Here is an 18,214-nt window from a genome sequence, read left to right as displayed (position 1 = left end):
GCATGTTTTGTGTTGTAAGATTTAATGTAGAACTTCAATGAAATATCTTAAATCAATCATTGATTCAGATTTCGCCTTACAATATAATGCCAGCAAAATATTAACGGGTAACGTTGAACAAATGTCAAAATACATTAATGAAGACTTCAAAAGAAACTTAAGTGTCAAAGACAGAGACGTCCAGCATCATCCAGCATGATCTTATAAATAGATGACGTATACTAAATTTCATGACATCAAACACATGTACAAACAATAGGTCAGAGTTTAAGAACTTAATTCTTACCCAACAATTCCTAAATGTATTGTTTTTAGTCCCCATGGACACCGTCCGGGGGGACTTATAGGTTTGGTCATGTCCATGCGTGTGTGCGTCCGTGTGTCCGTGCATGCGTGTATCCGTGCGTCCGTCTGTTCACGCAGATATCTCAGACATGCCCTGGTCAATTTCTTTCAAACTGTGCACAAGGATAGTACCCTACCCCATACAGATGCACATCGATTTGTTTCACAATGCGATCAAATTTGGCCGTGTTAGAGGACTTTTTAGTTTTCACCTCCATAGACTCCCATGTATAAGGCAGTCCATAGACTCCCATGTATAAGGCCAAGAAAAAAAAAATTTAGTTTCTCATCATACCCATATTGCAAAAAGGATGCAGTGACACAGCTTTTAGTCCCCACGGATGAAGTCCAGGGGGCTTATAGATTGGGTCATGTCCGTCCGTGAGTCCATCCGTGAGTCCATCCGTTCACGCAGATATCTCAGATATTTTGACAAAATGTCACGTGACATTGGTGACCTTTGACCTCAAATATATATATATATATATGTCCATAACTCGGTAACCACAAGTGCTACACCCTTCATATATGGTATGATGGGAGAGCTTATGACGCCACATATTGTACCTCATTAATTATGTGCATATCTAATTTTGAGCAAGCCAATAGAGCTAGAGGTCTGATTTTTGGTATATAGGGATAACTTAGCAATACAATTATTTTGACAAAATGTCACGTGACCTCGGTGACCTTTGACCTCAAATATACATATTTGTCCATAACTCAGTAACCACAAGTGCTACACCCTTCATATATGGTATATTGGGACACCTTATGACGCCACATATTGTACCTCATTAATTATGTGCATATCTAATTTTGAGCGAGCCAATAGAGCTAGAGGTCTGATTTTTGGTATATAGGGATAACTTAGCACTACAATTTTTTTGTCAAAATGTCATGTGACCTTGGTGACCTTTGACCTCAAATATACATATTTGTCCATAACTAAGTAATCACAAGTGCTACACCCTTCATGTATGGTATGATTGGACAGCTTATGACGCCCCATATTGTACATTATTAATTATGCACATATCTAATTTTGAGCAAGCCAATAGAGCTAGAGGTCTGATTTTTGGCATATAGGGATAACTTAGCAATACAATTTTTTTTCAAAATGTCACGTGACTTTATGACGTTTGACCTTGATTATACATATATATATATGCATAACTCAGTAACCACAAGTTCTATACCCTCCAATTCTGATAGGTTATTAGACCTTAAGATGTCACATCTTGTACCTCATTATTATGCGCATATGTATTTCTTGGCTGGCCAATACAGCTAGAGGTCTGATCTTTTTTCTCGATTTAGAACCATAACTTAGACATGCCTCATGTGTTTCAAATTTGGAACAACGACATAGACCTATGTGCCCATAGATCTCAACATATAAACTCCAGTGATACTTCTTAATGACCACATTTCCCTGCCCCATCAAAACTATTACTCCTATTACAAGTGGGGACTATGTCATTGTCAATGACTTGTTTACTTTTGTCATTCTTGTTTTTCTGGTTAGCTACTATAGACTATGGTCTATAGAAGCTATTGGGATGGGTATCCGTCCGGGGTTCGTCGTCAGTCTGTATGTATGTATGTATGTATGTATGTATGTATGTATGTATGTATGTCCGTTTGTGAGGCGTCCGTACACTCAAATATCTTGAGAACCGCAGTACTTACTGATTTGATATTTCTTGTGTAGATGAAAAATATGATTTTGAGAAACTCTTTTTTTTTAATTTTTGATATTGTTGAAAATAGGCAAATTAATGCCAAAAAAGGCGTTTTTTGTGAAAAATCTTCTCTTTCATAACCGCTGGTCAGACAGCTTTGTTTTTTGGTATACAGGTGCCTAACGACAACCCAACTTAGATTTGTTCAAATTGTGATGAAATATGCAAATCTGTATTTTTAAGGAATTTTTTGGGTCATTTTTGATCAAAATTTACTTACATTGTATGTAATTCTTGTACTGTATAAACCCTATCAATTCACCCAGAAAAAGATAATTAATATGATTTTAAATAATTGAATTAATTAGGAAATCATCAAAGCCAAAATAATTTTAGTGTAGAATTATCAGAAAGTTCAACTTTTTTGACAGTTCATAGTGAAATGCTTACCATCTTGGAGGATTAAAACATGTAAAGGCAACTTTCCTGAATCCTAACTTTGACATATTCTGAACCGTCATTTATTGTGCCCTGTATGTTATCTAAAAGAAATTGCTCAAAATAGTTTGTCATGATAGGGTGGTCAAATAAATAGAGATAGAGAAAGTTCTAATTTCCGTTTATGGTTGACTTGGTAAGGATAAAATAAAATTACTTTTTGAGGAAAAAAATAGAGTGGTCAATTAAAAGAGTGGTCAAAGTGATAGGGTTTTTATTGTAAAGCTGGGCTGTAAGATTCCTCATGTGCTATTTATAGCAATTATGCAATCTGTGGAAACAGTGCAATGAAAGTGTTACATGATGCTTTTGATGACCTTGAACTTCTTAAGTTTCAAACATTTGTCTCTTCAGTGTGCTTTCTTTGAGTACGTACAGTCTCAACTTATTCAACAGAACTTACTTACAATGTTAATTTGAAAGTTAAAATGTGCTTGGTTAATAGGATGAAAATACTGATAAAAAGATAACCAGCTTAAGATTCTTTATAACCTGACAGATATGCTGTTTTTTTATGATGAAAATCTTGATTTAAGCAAGTCTTGTTTACTTTAATTAGAATGTAATTAACTCTTGTTTATTAGCTACTATAGACTAATAATATAGTCTATAGAAGCTATTGGGATGGGTATCTGTCCGGCGTGCACTGTCAGTATGTATGTATATGTATGTATGTATGTATGTATGTATGTCCGTTTGTGAGGCGTCCGTCCACTCAAATATCTTGAGAACTGCAGTACTTACTGATTTGATATTTGTTGTGTGGATAAAATATATGATTTTGAGAAACTTTTTATTAATTTTTGATATTGTTGAAAATATGCAAATTAGCACCAAAAAAGGCATTTTTGGTAAAAATCTTCTTCTTCATAACCACTGGTCAGACAGCTTTGTTATTTGGTATACAGGTCCCTAGGGATAACCCAACTTAGATTTGTTCAAATTGTGATGAAATATGCAAATCTGTATTTTTAAGGAATTTTTTTTTCCATTTTTGGTCAGGCCACCCTGAAATGAGCTATCAAAGATATCCACCTTCTTCATCAATACATGTGTCACAAAAGGTTATTCTCTACATAACACAGCAGAGCTCTGTCATCTGTTGAGTCGCTTGTTTTTTCAAAACCGCTGGTCAGACAGCTTTAATATTTGGTTTACAGGCTCTAGGATGACCTTAGTGAGATAATTTCATACAGTCAGGAAATACTTAATTTTGTATCCATGTCTATAGTAGCTTTAGGGACTTTGGCCCTATGTTTTAAATATTTCTTGTTGTTTTTTTTTAGCTCACATTTGGTTTTACCAATGTGAGTTTATCGTATAGGCTGAAGTCGATGGCGTCTGTATGTATGTGTGTATGTATGTATGTATGTATGTATGTATGTACAGTATGTCCGTCAACATCAAAAACACGCAAACCGCTGCACGTTTCAGCTTGGTATTTGGTGTGTGGATGCATCCTGGGCTATAGATGGGATTTTGTTCAAATGAAGTCTGCATTGCCAAAATTATGCAAATGAGCTTACAAAATGTGAAAATGGTTAAGAATTAATAACTCAAGAACCGCTTTTTTGATTGCTTTGAAAATTTGTGTGCAAGTACCTTAGGTAAACCTTATACAGTTTTATGAATATTGTGCAGATATCCTTAATTTTGTATTTTTGCTGAATTTTTTTGTGATTTTTCTCATTTTCAGTAAAAATTCTTCTTCTCTCAAACCGCCAGCCCAATCGCTCTCAAATTTGGGTTGTCTCTTTGCCAGGGTGTTACTCTTCTAATTTGTTGAAATTATGACAAAATTGGGAAAATTACTATTTTTGTGCAATTTTGTCATTTTTGGTCAAAAAATCTTAGACAGTATTTCCTTTTTAAAACCACTGGACAGACAGCTTTCATATCTGGTACACAGACGTACAGAGATGACAATAGTTAGGTATGTGGAAATTGTCCTGAAATATAAAAAATTGTATTTTTAAGACAATATTGTCATTTTTGGTCAAGAAAACTTTATCTCAAAATTACTTGTTTGATAGCTTTGTAATTTGGTATAAAGTCCCTTGTTTGATAGCTTTGTAATTTGGTATAAAGTCCCAAAAGATGTAATTAGATAAATTTTCTGCTCAAGTGTTGGGAAACCCCCAAATTTGTATATTTTAGGTACTTTTCTCAGTTTGTGACCTTAAATGACCTACACCAACCCAGGACATGTTGTTAGACAATTTTGAAGGCTGTGAACATAATTTTGTCATATTTGGTACCAATTTGTAGGAAAATTTGATCCAGAAAACAAAGCTGAGGTGATTTTTTTCATTTTGGACTAATTTTTGCAACATTTCTATGTAAGACATACAAGAACTGATGAGAAATTTGGATCCAGGATAATTCCAGATGTTGTAATCACCGCCCACAGTGGAAGGCATTTCACTATCTGTAACTAACTTAAGTGCTGTTTACATTAGAATGATAACACTCATGGCATTAATTAAAAATCTCCAAGGTTGTAAATGTGCTTCCTGTCATTTGGTCTTATGTAATACCAAGGGGTGGAACATTTGATATTCAGGGGGGGTAGGGTCTAGAAGATCGATGATGCAGCATTACTTTTTTACCAGATTCCTTGTGCATTTTTGCCCACTCCCACCTTTTCTTTTTTTTATCAAGCCTTCTCTGTTTTTTGTTGCTGACATTTGCTTATGTATTTAGGATCTGCTTCTCCCATTGCTATAGAAGTTGATATGCATGTTCCTAAAGATGACCTCCAGTACCTAAGTTGGAGACCTTAGCTTTTGTCATTCTTGTTTTTCTGGTTTAAATATTTCTTAAATGGACCAATTCAAACCGAATGTGAGCACATAGTGTCCTTGACGGTATTTTTTCTGGTTGTACTGTGCAGAAATCATTGTCATAACATCAACATAGAATTTTCCTTCACGAAACAGATAGAAACGACACTTATTGTTGATCTTTGGTACCCATACTGGTATGTACCAATTCTGATCAAATGTGAGCAACACCGTATAATTGTGGTATTTTTTCAGTTTATTATCAACTCAAGTTTAGTTGCTATATATTCACAGACATCATACGCAAGATTCAATGACAATAAATGCCTGAAACATGGCAAAATTATGGGATTCTGGGACCAAACACGACACGTCTGATCAGTAGTGTGGCTTTTTTACATTTGCATAGATTTACAATAAGCCGGCTTTTGGTTCCTGTTTGAAGAGTGGCAGTTGTCATCAAGATACAATCAATATGATGTCAGTGTATAGTCATACAAAGTATATGCTTTGCATTTCAGTCCTTGGAGGGAGTGCTGGTGATTGTTGTTAGCCTATAAGGATAATTTGTTTGTTTTTGATCTATTTGAAGGTCCGGTCGTGTGTAGTATGGTGACTGTAGATGAAACAGCGTATTTCGTCCCAGATTACAGTATGCATGTCTGTGTATGTTTGCAGAGGGGTAGGGCTGGCAGGAACTGTAAAACACTGAATAAGCTGCATGCTTTTTTTGCTACTATAGACTATAGTCCATAGAAGCTATTGGGATGGGTATCCATCCGGCGTCCAGCGTCAGTCTGTATGGATGTATGTATATATGTATGTATGCATGTATGTCCATTTGTGAGGCGTGCGTCCACTCAAATATCTTGAGAACACGATACTTCCTGTTTGATATTTGTTGTGTAGATGCAGGGTTCTCAAAAATTTTTGAAGTAGGCACAAAATTTAGAAAAGTAGGCGGTTAGTTTCTGTGTGCAACCAGATTCCCTAGGCAGGCGGGGAGGGGAGGTGTTAAGTATTTCTTTTAATTTGGAGACATTTCCGAGCAATTTTATGCATTCTTAAGTTATAAATTGTATGAGAGGCTATTCCCACATACACACGGGGGAGGGTTTCAGGGAGGGGTCCCCCTCCCTGTGTGCAAGAAAATTTTAAAATTTAAAGACATTTTGAGTAATTGAATGCATTCTTGTACTGTATGAAAGACCATTTCAGCATAAGAGTGTTCAGGTGTTAAGGATTTTTTTAATTTGAAGACATTTCTGAATAATTTTATGCATTCTTATACAGTGTATAAAAGGCTATTTCAACATACACACATGTGGAGGGTTTCAGGGAGGGGGTGTGCAAGAAATTTTTAAACTTTCAAGACATTTTGGAGTAATTTCATGCAATCTTGTACAGTATGAAAACCATTTCAGCATACAGAATAGGGAGAATAATCATTATCACAATCAATTACAACATGTTTTCGTGGGATAAAGTTTTTAAAAAAGTCAGAAAAATTAATTTGATATCACTCGGGCCTGTCAACTGCATTCAGTTGGAAAGGATAATAGCAAAATTTCATCAGACTGTTGTGTAGAATTATATTTAGCTCATGACTTGAACAAACATTTTGAAATACATCTTAGATAGGGGTTTTCACAACCCAGAAAACTATCTGCTAGAATACTGACCAGTCTGGCTGTACAAAGTTTTTTTACTGATTTAAATAAACTTGACTGAAGATACAGTAAAATCAAACAGTTTATTCAATTCAATGAATTAAAGAAACACAATTTTCAGTGATTTCAATCACTGTACAATTAAATTTCACAATAAAACGAATCTGCGAGCTGATGATTGAATTTTTGGTGATGTTGAATATAATTGAAAAAGAGAGCTAAATTTCAGTTTTCATGTTTGATAAAATCCCAAACTAACGACACCGAATGCCAACCTGTACTACACCCTATGTGTACATAGCACCGGCAGTCGATTGTAACAGTACATACAGTGCGATAACGGGCGACCTTAAATTTGACACTGTGATCAATGTAGCATTTCAAAGGTACGGAAAGTGAGACCAAGTAATTTTTGTTTCATTTTGATTTGATCTAAAACCTCCCAAAACCAACAGAGAAAGTCCTACTCTTACATAGAAAATCGAAATTTTTAAGCGTCGACTTTCTCTTCCGCGATGCACATAACCACGGCCCCCTCCACTGGGCGTTTCAAAAGTATGAAAAATGAAACTCAGTAACTTTTGGTCGCTATAGATTTGATCAAAAACCTACCAAACCCATCAGACAACGCCCTATTCTTACGCAGAAAACCAAAGCCCTGAGCGGCGACTTTCTCTTCCGCGTTTGAGCGAAACAACGTCGGCTTCATTCGGAAAGGGTCGGCTATACTATTCTTGGGTATGACGTACATGTATGTTAGTCCAATCAGGGCCTGAAAATATCCCTTTTTTCCCACTGGTCCCAGGACTAGTGACCTGTTTTTTTTTCACTGGTCCCAAAGTAAAATCCACTGGTCCTCAAAAATTTGCATAACAATACGAGAATGATTCATTTCTCGTACTCATGTTATATATACATTTCTATCAGATTTGCTAGGGATTTACATACAGCGAAAACTGTCAATCTTTGTAATACAGACACACTGCACAAACATTTACTTGGTAGATTTCTCAAGTTCTTGTACACGTAACATTTTTGTTTTTACTATTGCTATAAAGTTCCCTTCATTTTTATAATTGCCCAGCGGTTGATTCTTTTCCATTTAAATTGCAATAAAATAGGTTAAAAACACCAAATATCTGAGAGGAACTTCTTTTTCCTTTGATAGCAATAGCAAATTGCCATATCGCTTTTTGACAAGCTAGGCGGTTCTTGTGAAGGTCAGTTACAATCAAGCTAGGGGGTCTTGACTATAAAAGGAATTCAGCATGGTGACCTTCTAAATTCTGAAGCTTGCTTGCTACGGAAGATCGTAAATTTACTGCAAAATACTACTTTGATAGACAGAAATATAATATTTTCAGACAATTTTGGGGTTGCTGATATTTTTAGGTGAGGCTATGGTCTGGTTTTTACCACGTTACATTTTACATGTAAGATGAGTACGTGGCCCGGCATTTGTTGTCCGGTCCAGGGCCTAGTGCAGTGGCTAGTGGACGCACATCGCCTTGCTCATATCATGAATCGCAGACTGTAACAGAGTAACTGATTTTCCTTTAGACACTGTTTAGAGTTTACGTTGTGATGAAAAAAATACACTAAATTTTAAATGTTTGATTGACTAAAAAAAGAAGCAATAATTATAATTGTAATTTTGTTGCTAGAAGACGTAGTCTAACAATGGAATCTTGGCTTTCAGTGACGAGGATTTTAGTGCGTCCCCGTAAACCCCCATATTTTGGGGGGACGAAGTTTCTAATTTTTTGTCAAAAGACACTATAACACAATCTGGGAAAAACACTGGAAATTCCCTTGCGAAATGAATTGGCTCCTGTTTGTACTGGTCCGCGGACTTTTTAGGGGTAATTTTATACTGGTCCGGGATAAAAAATCACTGGTCCGGGACCTCGGACCAGCGTAATTTTCAGGCCTTGCCAATGTTCGTCTATACTCGATGTGAACGTCAGAATAATTCGGGCTGTGATCGGGAAAGCAGGGTTGACCTCGAGAGGAATTCCCAGTACAGTACGACACGTTTGCTGATAGTACTACAATGCTGTGTACAGTGATAGCAACAAGTTCACTGCTGGACTACATATAGCCACATTGGCACTTCTGAAATATTATTTCCGGCTTGCAAGACCACTAAAAATCAAAATATTGTTATCAAAACCAGAATTTCGGGGCTGGAGAGCGAAACAGTGCTGAAAAGTAGCTGGCCAAAATATGGAAGTAGCCAGTTAATTTGGCCGGCATGCGGCTAAAAATCAACACGCTGAGATGAAAAATATGATTTTGAGAAACTAGTTTTTTTAATTTTTTTAAATTTTTTGATATTGTTGAAAATATGCAAATTAGTGCCAAAAAAGGCGTCTTTGGTAAAAAATCTTCTCCATAACCACTGGTTAGACAGCTTTGTTATTTTGTATACAGGTCCCAAGGGATAACCCAACTTAGATTTGTTCAAATTGTGATGAAATATGCAAATCTGTATTTTTAAGGAATTTTTATGTCGTTTTTGGTCAAAACTTTATTTCATCAAAATCGCTCGTCTGACAGCTCTGATATTTGGTATACAGGTTCAGTGTTGCAGCCGGGATTTTTAAACCAGGGGACACTGTGTCCCGCTACTGTTTATTTTTGGGGACATTTTGTATATTTTGGGGATAACATAAATTGTGCATGTGTACAAAACACACACACTCGCACGCACATGTTGTGTGATTATTATTAGTACATAGATTTATTATAACATTTATGTTCCGCTCAAGGATCTATGTAATAATAAATGGAAAGACCTTTACCATAGTAACTGTGATATACTGCTTTGTTAAAATCAACTGTGTCCATGTCCACCGACAGATCAACTAGTCTGATGAGTAAAGTCAAGTTTGATGACTATGTTATTGTTTGTTTATGCGTCTTTGTTTTGCTTGTCTCCATACTTGGAGTGCATCCCTAAATGGAAATTCATCGATGGGGGGCCCTTCGGCTGAGATCAGTGACAAAGTGTGTAGTCTTTCAGTGTCTAGGAGGTTACAACTGCTTGTTTTGATTTTGTTTTGAACTGAAAATCCACGCTCACAATCGGCGGTTTGAACAGGCAAAACGAGGGCAATTTTAGCCAGCCTGAACAAGTTTGGGAATTGATCTCGATGGTACGCATACAGCAACTTCCATAACGTGGCCATCTTATCTCGCGGGTACAACTGTGACAATACCAGCGCCTTCACAGTTGACCACTCACGGTGAACACAATTGTGATCAACTATAGGCGCAATTACAGTTCCATCTTCAAGAGTTTTTGCATCGCCGAAATGTGAAACCAAGACACTGATTTCCTTGTTTCCAAATTCGCTGACCTGATTAGCTGACAGGAAAGACAGGGGTCGCATAGCCAGGACAGCAAAGGCATTAATCAAGTCAGTAGTGTCCTGGGGAAACCTCTCATTCAGGTTCTGCAGAATGTTTTCGATAAATCCACTTCTGATATTCCTGAAATGTGCAATGGCATTAGGCGTTGCACTCATAGCATGGCCATGGACCGAAAACTTGCCTTCAGACATCTTAATTCCTTCGAAATCTGAAAGAAATTTGCCATCTTGTGTAGCCAAGTCTTGAACTTGATTAACGGTTGTCTGTACAGAAGCCTGTATAATCGTGATATCAATGTCAGCGCACTGAAATACCATACTCAGGTGTGTTAGAATCGGGATAACGTCCATGAGTAGGTGTGTAGTAGCAACAAATTCGAACTGTGTCATCGTTTTCACCAGACCCTTTGCAACGGGCATTTTCTCAGCTACTGAGCGAAAATATGTGACCAACGAACCGTACGTTCTATAGATGGTCTCAAGAGCGGCGTAAAAAGAAAACCAGTGTACGTCGTGTACTTCCTTGTATTTGAGACTGGGGTCATCAAGAATTGCTTGGATTTCCTTCACCCCCTCTGTGTGAACTGCTGATCTTTTAAAGTAGTAGTAAATATCCGTTCAAGTTTGTCGGTATTTTTTGAGATACAGGATTTCGTCGGCCGCCTGACTGGTACACAGCGCCAAGCGATGCGCCACGCAGTGAATACTAATGAGGTATGGGTTCACTTCACGCTGGATACGAACTGATACACCATTCTTACGTCCCCTCATGACGCTCGCACCATCACTACCGAAACCAATCAGCTGACTAGGTTTGACACTGTGTTTCTCGAGAAGATTTATTTTCAGCTCTGTAGCTATGGTCTCTGCTGTGCCATCTTTTACTTTCACGTTTCCTATGTATCGCGTTTTCGGGGTGAATTCCTCCTCAATTACACGGGCGTATATGACAAGCTTTTTGATGCCTGGAGCGATTTCATTCAAAGTTGGTACAAGGATTACTTCATATGTCATACAGATGCACGTCAATTTGTTTTCTGATATGATCAAATATGGCCGCCAGGCGGCCATTTTATTATGATTTTTTCATGTACAGAGCCATAACTCAGACATGTTTCAACCGATTTTATTCAAAGTTGGTACAAGGACATTGAGCAATGTCATAGATATGCACGTCAATTTGTTTTGTGATACGATCAAATATGGCCGCCAGGCGGCCATTTTGTTACGATTTTTTCATGTACAGAGCCATAACTCAAGCATATCTCAACGGATTTTATTCAAACTTTGTACAAGAACATTGACCTATGTCATACATATTCAAGTCAATTTGTTTTGTTATACGATCCAATATGGCTGCCATGCAGCCATTTTGTTATGATTTTTTCAAGTACAAAGCCATAACTCAGGCATATCTCAACCAATTTTATTCAAAGTTGGTACAAGGACATTAACCTATATCATACATATGCACATTGATTTGTTTTATGATATGATCCAATATGGCCACCATGTGGCCATTTTATTACGATTTTTTCATGTCCTGAACTACAACTCAGACATGTATCAAGCAAATTTATTCAAAAGTATTTTTATCACAGACCTAATGAAGAGGACTCTATCCTCTCTGAGGACCTGTAATCAAAGTACCCATTAACAAGTGGGGACCGTGTCATCAACGATGACTTGTTGTTTTCAGATTTGCATTACAATCAGCAGATTTTTATCACAAATGGAAGTTGTGATATAGAGGTGGTTTCAACCGGTGTTTGATGTCGTCCATTTCCGTAAACGACAAAAAGTCAAAAACTGCTGAACAGACTGAGTTGATATTTGATACCAATACATAGACTGGTTCCAAAGTTCAAATTCCGAAAAATGGAGCCAAACGGAGCGCCGGTTAGATAGTTTTGGGAAATTTCTAACCCCCCCTTTTTATCTAATTGATTTTAGGGGTCTTTCATATATTTAGTTTTGGAATGTACACCAATCCTGCAATGTGGACTGTTTTATGAGTTGTTGAACAGAAATGAGGTTTTGATGAATGTTAGAAACATGCAGGATGGCTGATTCGAAGTATATAAGAGATTTCTATGGTCTTTTGGGCATCAAAAGCATTAAAAAAAACATATTTCATAGTTTAGATTCTCACTTTTGAGATGACCCTAGGCATTTGTTAAGTAAACATCCTTGAGTCAATATACAGACTATTGGGGTGAACAGGTTAGACAATGACGTTACAAGTTGTAGGTTAGTTATCAAGGTAGCACCAGCATAGAGTCCTGAGCATCTGTCCATGTGTTCTCACAGCAAATTACAGGGAAAAAAATTATTTGAGAAGTTTCTCTCCTTTAAATAGAAGTATATTACAATTTAAACCTGTCATGGATAGATTGCTCTCAAATGATCTGAAACACAGTTATTGCCCATTAGCAACAAATCTATAGCAAGATTTATGTAAAGTTCATGAACTTACACAAGGTATTAGACAAAAGATGACCATGACTTTGCTACTTTTCAACATTTATTTCAATCAGATTTCCCCAGCTTAGTGTATAATTTTGTAATCTTAACCCTTAAAGTGCCGCGTCGGTTTAGAAACCGACACGGCATTCTCGCTCTCAGCGCCACGTCGGTATATAAACCGACGGTGGTTGCGTTCTATGCTTATGCCTAACTTAGCAATGCATTGCCGAACTCAGCCAGAAGGAGGGTATGCCTGACCCTTTGAACCCAGTTTAGTACCATATAAGGACTAAAATAATGACATCATGCAGCCTAACGATCGAAAATTCCAGTAATTTATGCAAACTTTCTTCAAAAGAGGTCAGCAGTTTTCATGAATATTTAATCAGGTCTGCAGTTTCACCCGTACGTGGATACGGCCACAGTGCATTGAACGAAACACGTACGTACGTTTTGAAAGCTTTACCATGCCGTAGACACGGAAGACAACTATATTATGCCAAGCTACTGCCCTCTGGGTGATAGAAATGATAGATTTTACAGTTTTTTTGAGAATATTTTACGGAAAAATGACGCGATTTGGTGACCAAATTGATCGCGATAGTAAACTTCGAACGTATCGGCGGCCAAGATGGCGGCACTGTGTGATGCCTAACTCTCGACATGGAACCCAAGGTTAAGGTTTTCGAAGTCCAAAACATGCAAGATTGAGAAATTTGTAAGGATTTGGTTAAATTGAAGTGTATTTTGTGAATTTTCAAGCGTTTGACTGCCAAAAAGCCCCTTTAAACTGTTGATATTTGACCCCCGGCCGTCCTGAAGCAAGACAGCCATGACAGTCGACCCGGTTTGTAAATGAAATGTAGTTGTTCCGAACTGTTGACATTGCGAGACATTTCCTACGTGTTACGTATTTTTTTTAACTGAAATAAACCGGACATGAAACTTTTTTCTCGATACTTAGTGGTTTCTTTCCATTTCGTGGCGGATTTTGTGGCGTGCTTGTCAAAAAACGTGATCAAACTTGGCGAACGGATTGACTAGTAAGTAGTATGTATGGTAGTATGAGTCCGTGACTCGATAAGCCACAGATAGTTACACACGCGTACGTGAATTAAACTAATGTAAGTTGGGTCAAACACCAAAATTAATCGATAAAAAGGTTTGTGAAATGTGTTTTTATCTTCAACTCTTCATTATTACCTTCTCGTGTCTATTTATAGACAGAGAAGGTATTAGAGTTGAAAACCAATATGCTGCTGTCAAGAACTTCCGTCTGTCAAGACTTCCGTCTGTCAAGATCCGTTGACGGCATGCCATTGTGATGGGTCATATCATAAACTGGTGGGGGTGTTCATGGCTCAGGTTGAGGGTGGGAGAACGATTTTGAGCTATGACAAAAATCAAAAGGACTTAGCGGCATAGCTACAGTGTTAAGCCTTTCTCCAAGGTTTCTTAGTTGACTACAATCTATTACAGACTACTGAGCTGACATTAGGGGTACTCACTTTGTGTTTGCTCACTCTGTGAGCGCTAGTGTTTGGTACTGAGTTGCGTGGATATCCCCTCATGGCCTCACGTGATCTGGGCCTGTTGCATAATCTGCAGAGATGATCATATGCCTCGTCTGAAAACTGTCATTGTGTAAGCCTGTCGGCATTTTCCTTGCATTTTTTCTCATTTAATTTTGCAAAATATCGGCGAGTACCTCAATATTTCAAGATAACCCTTTCTTCCCAATCGTTTCCTGGAGTTTCAGAGTCATATGAACGAAAATGAGTGAAAGTTTTAGACAGGAAAATCGGACGTCGGCCATGTTCAATGTTTACAGTACAATCAGAAGTTTATGTGGAGGAATTAACCAACAAACACAGGAGTGTTCATGATACCCGCCCTCTAGAGGCAGACCCTCCTATATGAAGTACCACATTTGATGCTTGTGGAAAGCTTGACCACACAATGGAGCATTTAAACTTTTAGAAAATGACAAACTGAATAAGAAGGTATTCAGAAAATGTCAAATACTGAGGAAAAATGCACAAATATTCAAAATAAACAGGTTAACTAATTGGTCAGCTATAAAAAACAATGAAAATGTTTATGATCAAAAGTTTTTGAGATGCGCACATTTTAACAAATACAGAAATTATTAACATTATAAATATAAGACCAAACTATTTTTTCAGGGATGGGACAGGTTGGAAATGAGGGGTGAGAGACAAAGGCACTCCTATTGCTGCATGTGGATGCAGCCACACCATTTCATTTACAGCATTCACTGTGTTGTGTTCAAGTTCCATATTGTACTGACTGTCATACAAGGATAACATAAGCAAATCAAATCAAATTAGAAAAGGATCAATGCTGTCGTGTGGATTTTGCTGAACATGGCTGATATTTCGCCCTATATATTTGGTATCAGCAAAGGCATATTTTGATGTAAAGTCAAAATTAACACTACATTGCTGACAATATATTTTACCGTTTCTGCATGAATTTTTCTTTTTTAAATTATAGTGTATTAGTACTTCAAACAGATTAACAGTTATCGTGATGTCAACCCATAATTTTACATCACAAAGACTGTAATTCTGCCAATTTTTTTTGTTTTTCAGTCATTTTATAAATTTTGCACTGCACAAGATGATTGAACAAATTGCAATGTTTGAATTTGTAAACTCAAAGAATAAAAATCCTTTGGTCACAAATTAAATTATTTTTGAAAAGAAACTCTTAAACACTTTTAGCATATATTCTTTACACGGTCATGTATTTCAAGGAAAATATGCCTATTAAAAACAGTAATTTCTTCACTTTCAATTTTTTTTCAATACTATGACAATTATCAGCCATGAGGTTATACAAACACAAGACCAGATAAGCGTTTTTCATCATTTCCACAGGACTCTTTGGAAAATCCATTAAAACAGTTAAAAGTGACTGGAAATGATCACTTGGTATACATTTAATTTACAGATGCCAGGTTGTGTATTTCACATGCACTCAGGTCAGTAAGGAAGTGCGTCATTACTATTTTGGACTGTTAATTCTTATTTCTGAATTGTTTAACTTTTTTCCACATTGAACTATCTTTAGGCAGTTTATACTGTAGCTTAGAATTTTTTTGATTGATGTATTTAATCATCTTTTGGGTTCTTTGGGTCCATATCCCACCTCATGCCCCTACATCAACTATTTACCAACAACTCCATGCCAACAACCAATTACCTGACCTGGCCACACATTAGAGAAGGTACAGCGTCATTGACGGTATTTTAATTATACCGGCGGTTCAAACTATACAGAGTCAGTTGAATATGCCCTATAGTTGTGTGCATGTGTTGCACAATAGTTACCCCTCCATGTACAATGTGGAACCTTGTTGTCTCTGTGTATGCAAATTAATTGTTTGTGTTTACAGGCAAACAAGACTATAATTGATTTCTTCTAACTTTGAAGACAGATTTTAAATAACACTAACAAGAAATCGTATGATAGATTGGAAACTGATGACAAAGTGGATATGTACACTGAATTTTTCTCTGGAAAATCATTTCCACTAGAAGAAATAAAACAAGCAAACAAATACAAACAAACAAACAAACAAATACAATAGACAAGTAAACGACAATGCTTGGGCAATGCAATCATGCCGATGCTCCATACACAGTAGTTGTCAATCTACATTTAATGTACTGCATGTAAAATATTATTTGTATTTTTGTAGAGATGCATTTGCACAGGAAGCATTTGTATTATTTTGAAAGACACTAATTGTTTGTTTGTTTTTGTTTATTATTTACGTATGATGTTACATGATGCTGAAATCGTGTACCTGAATTTGTATCTTTCCATAACATGAAAATTTTATTCAAGTTTGAAGGCCCTTGATGAATTTTATACATTTTTAGAAACTTTTTATCATTTTCAGTGAATTTTGAACAAAAAACGAGCATTGTAGCCCAATTTTACACCTTCAATGTGTAAATTGAAACTTTTCATTGTCATAGAGAGCTTCTTCTTATCCTGAGCTTTGGAAATAATAATGGGTTGTTAGGGTTTCTCGTCGTAGAAAATGAACTGCACCGGTCTGAAAAAAGCATAACATGTTGAGAAGTTGGGTTCAAAAAGTCCTTGGCCTGGCAGTTGCATTGCATAGAAAGTCTATGGCACTTTAAGGGTTAATTACTGTCAACTTAGCTTTACTAACTTATTCATGCCTCATTATTCTAACACTACTGTTATACCTTATAACCACAAAATTTCAAGAGATGCATATATGATTGTCACTTAACAAACAATTTACAAATATGTCTTCTGCTTTTTCTCCATATACATATACATGTCTCTTTTCTCATAAAAATGAGCTTAAAATCGCAATGTGAAAAATAGTCTTTCAGTTATATGTTGCTCATTGACTTTGTGGTCTGTCTAATTCACAGTGAGTGTGGTTGTTGATAAATGCCGATAATACTAGGCGGTCATTATGTCCAAGCGCCATTGGCGGTATTTTTTAACATAATGACCATAGGTCATTATCACATCTGGAAGTTGTGATATAGGGTTAGCTTCAACCGGTGGTGGACAGTGTCCATTTTCCGTAAACGACAAAAAGTCAAAAACCGCTGAACAGACTGCATTGATATTTGGTAGAGATATTCAGACTAATTCCAAGGTTCCGATTCCGAAAAATGGAGCCAAACGGAGCAGCAGTTAGACAAAGATCGTTTTATTTTGTAATAAGGACGTGTGATTTCGTAAAACATAGTCTATTAACCTGGAAATGTGATTTTTGCGAATATTGCTTACCCCACTGACAAATAGTGTGGTTTGAAAATGGCTGCAATTCGCTACTTCGGGACTTTGTTTTCTGTGTGCATTTACTGACAAACTCCAAACCCGCAGCACCTACCCATTCAGTATTTCATGTACAGGTGTACCCAGAGATAGAGTAGTTTCACAATGTGCCAGTTGTGATCAAGTGCCATTGGCGCTATTTTTAATTTTAGCTACAAAGATGTCCTAAGGAAAAAGTTTAAATCAGCAGTATCTCAAATTAGTGAATTGACAGACTTCAATATAAAGAAAGATGCTAGCTAAAAATGTTTTACAGTATAAAGGTATACTGTTCTAAAACTTTTCATCAGCCATAAGAATATTTTCAAAGCTTTTTGCTCCTGCCAACTGATATTATGCTGTGTATTTCCATGCCACCTACATGTAAGTCTATAGTAGCTACTGTGCCGTGGTGCAATTTTGTTTTGTTGCAATGAAATCCTTTACAATTGCAATGAGTAATCATGAGGAATGTTGTTTGAATGTTAAGTTGGCTTAGTCCCTATTGAAAACATTTCACAAAGGGCAAAAGTCTTGCTTTTCAAGATACCTGATGT

At 36.7% G+C, this 18,214-nt stretch overlaps 1 protein-coding gene across 2 annotated transcripts in view; it reads left to right on the top strand.

Annotated features, from left to right (window-relative positions):
• The window catches only part of LOC139117579 (retinitis pigmentosa 9 protein-like), a 70,633-nt gene that overhangs the window by 50,329 nt on the left and 2,090 nt on the right, over nucleotides 1-18,214 (top strand). The gene's annotated exons all lie outside the window — the stretch shown is intronic.

Source organism: Ptychodera flava, chromosome 18, assembly GCF_041260155.1.
Source record: "Ptychodera flava strain L36383 chromosome 18, AS_Pfla_20210202, whole genome shotgun sequence".
Classification (NCBI taxonomy): domain Eukaryota; kingdom Metazoa; phylum Hemichordata; class Enteropneusta; family Ptychoderidae; genus Ptychodera; species Ptychodera flava.
This window is presented reverse-complemented; position numbering and strand designations above follow the sequence as displayed.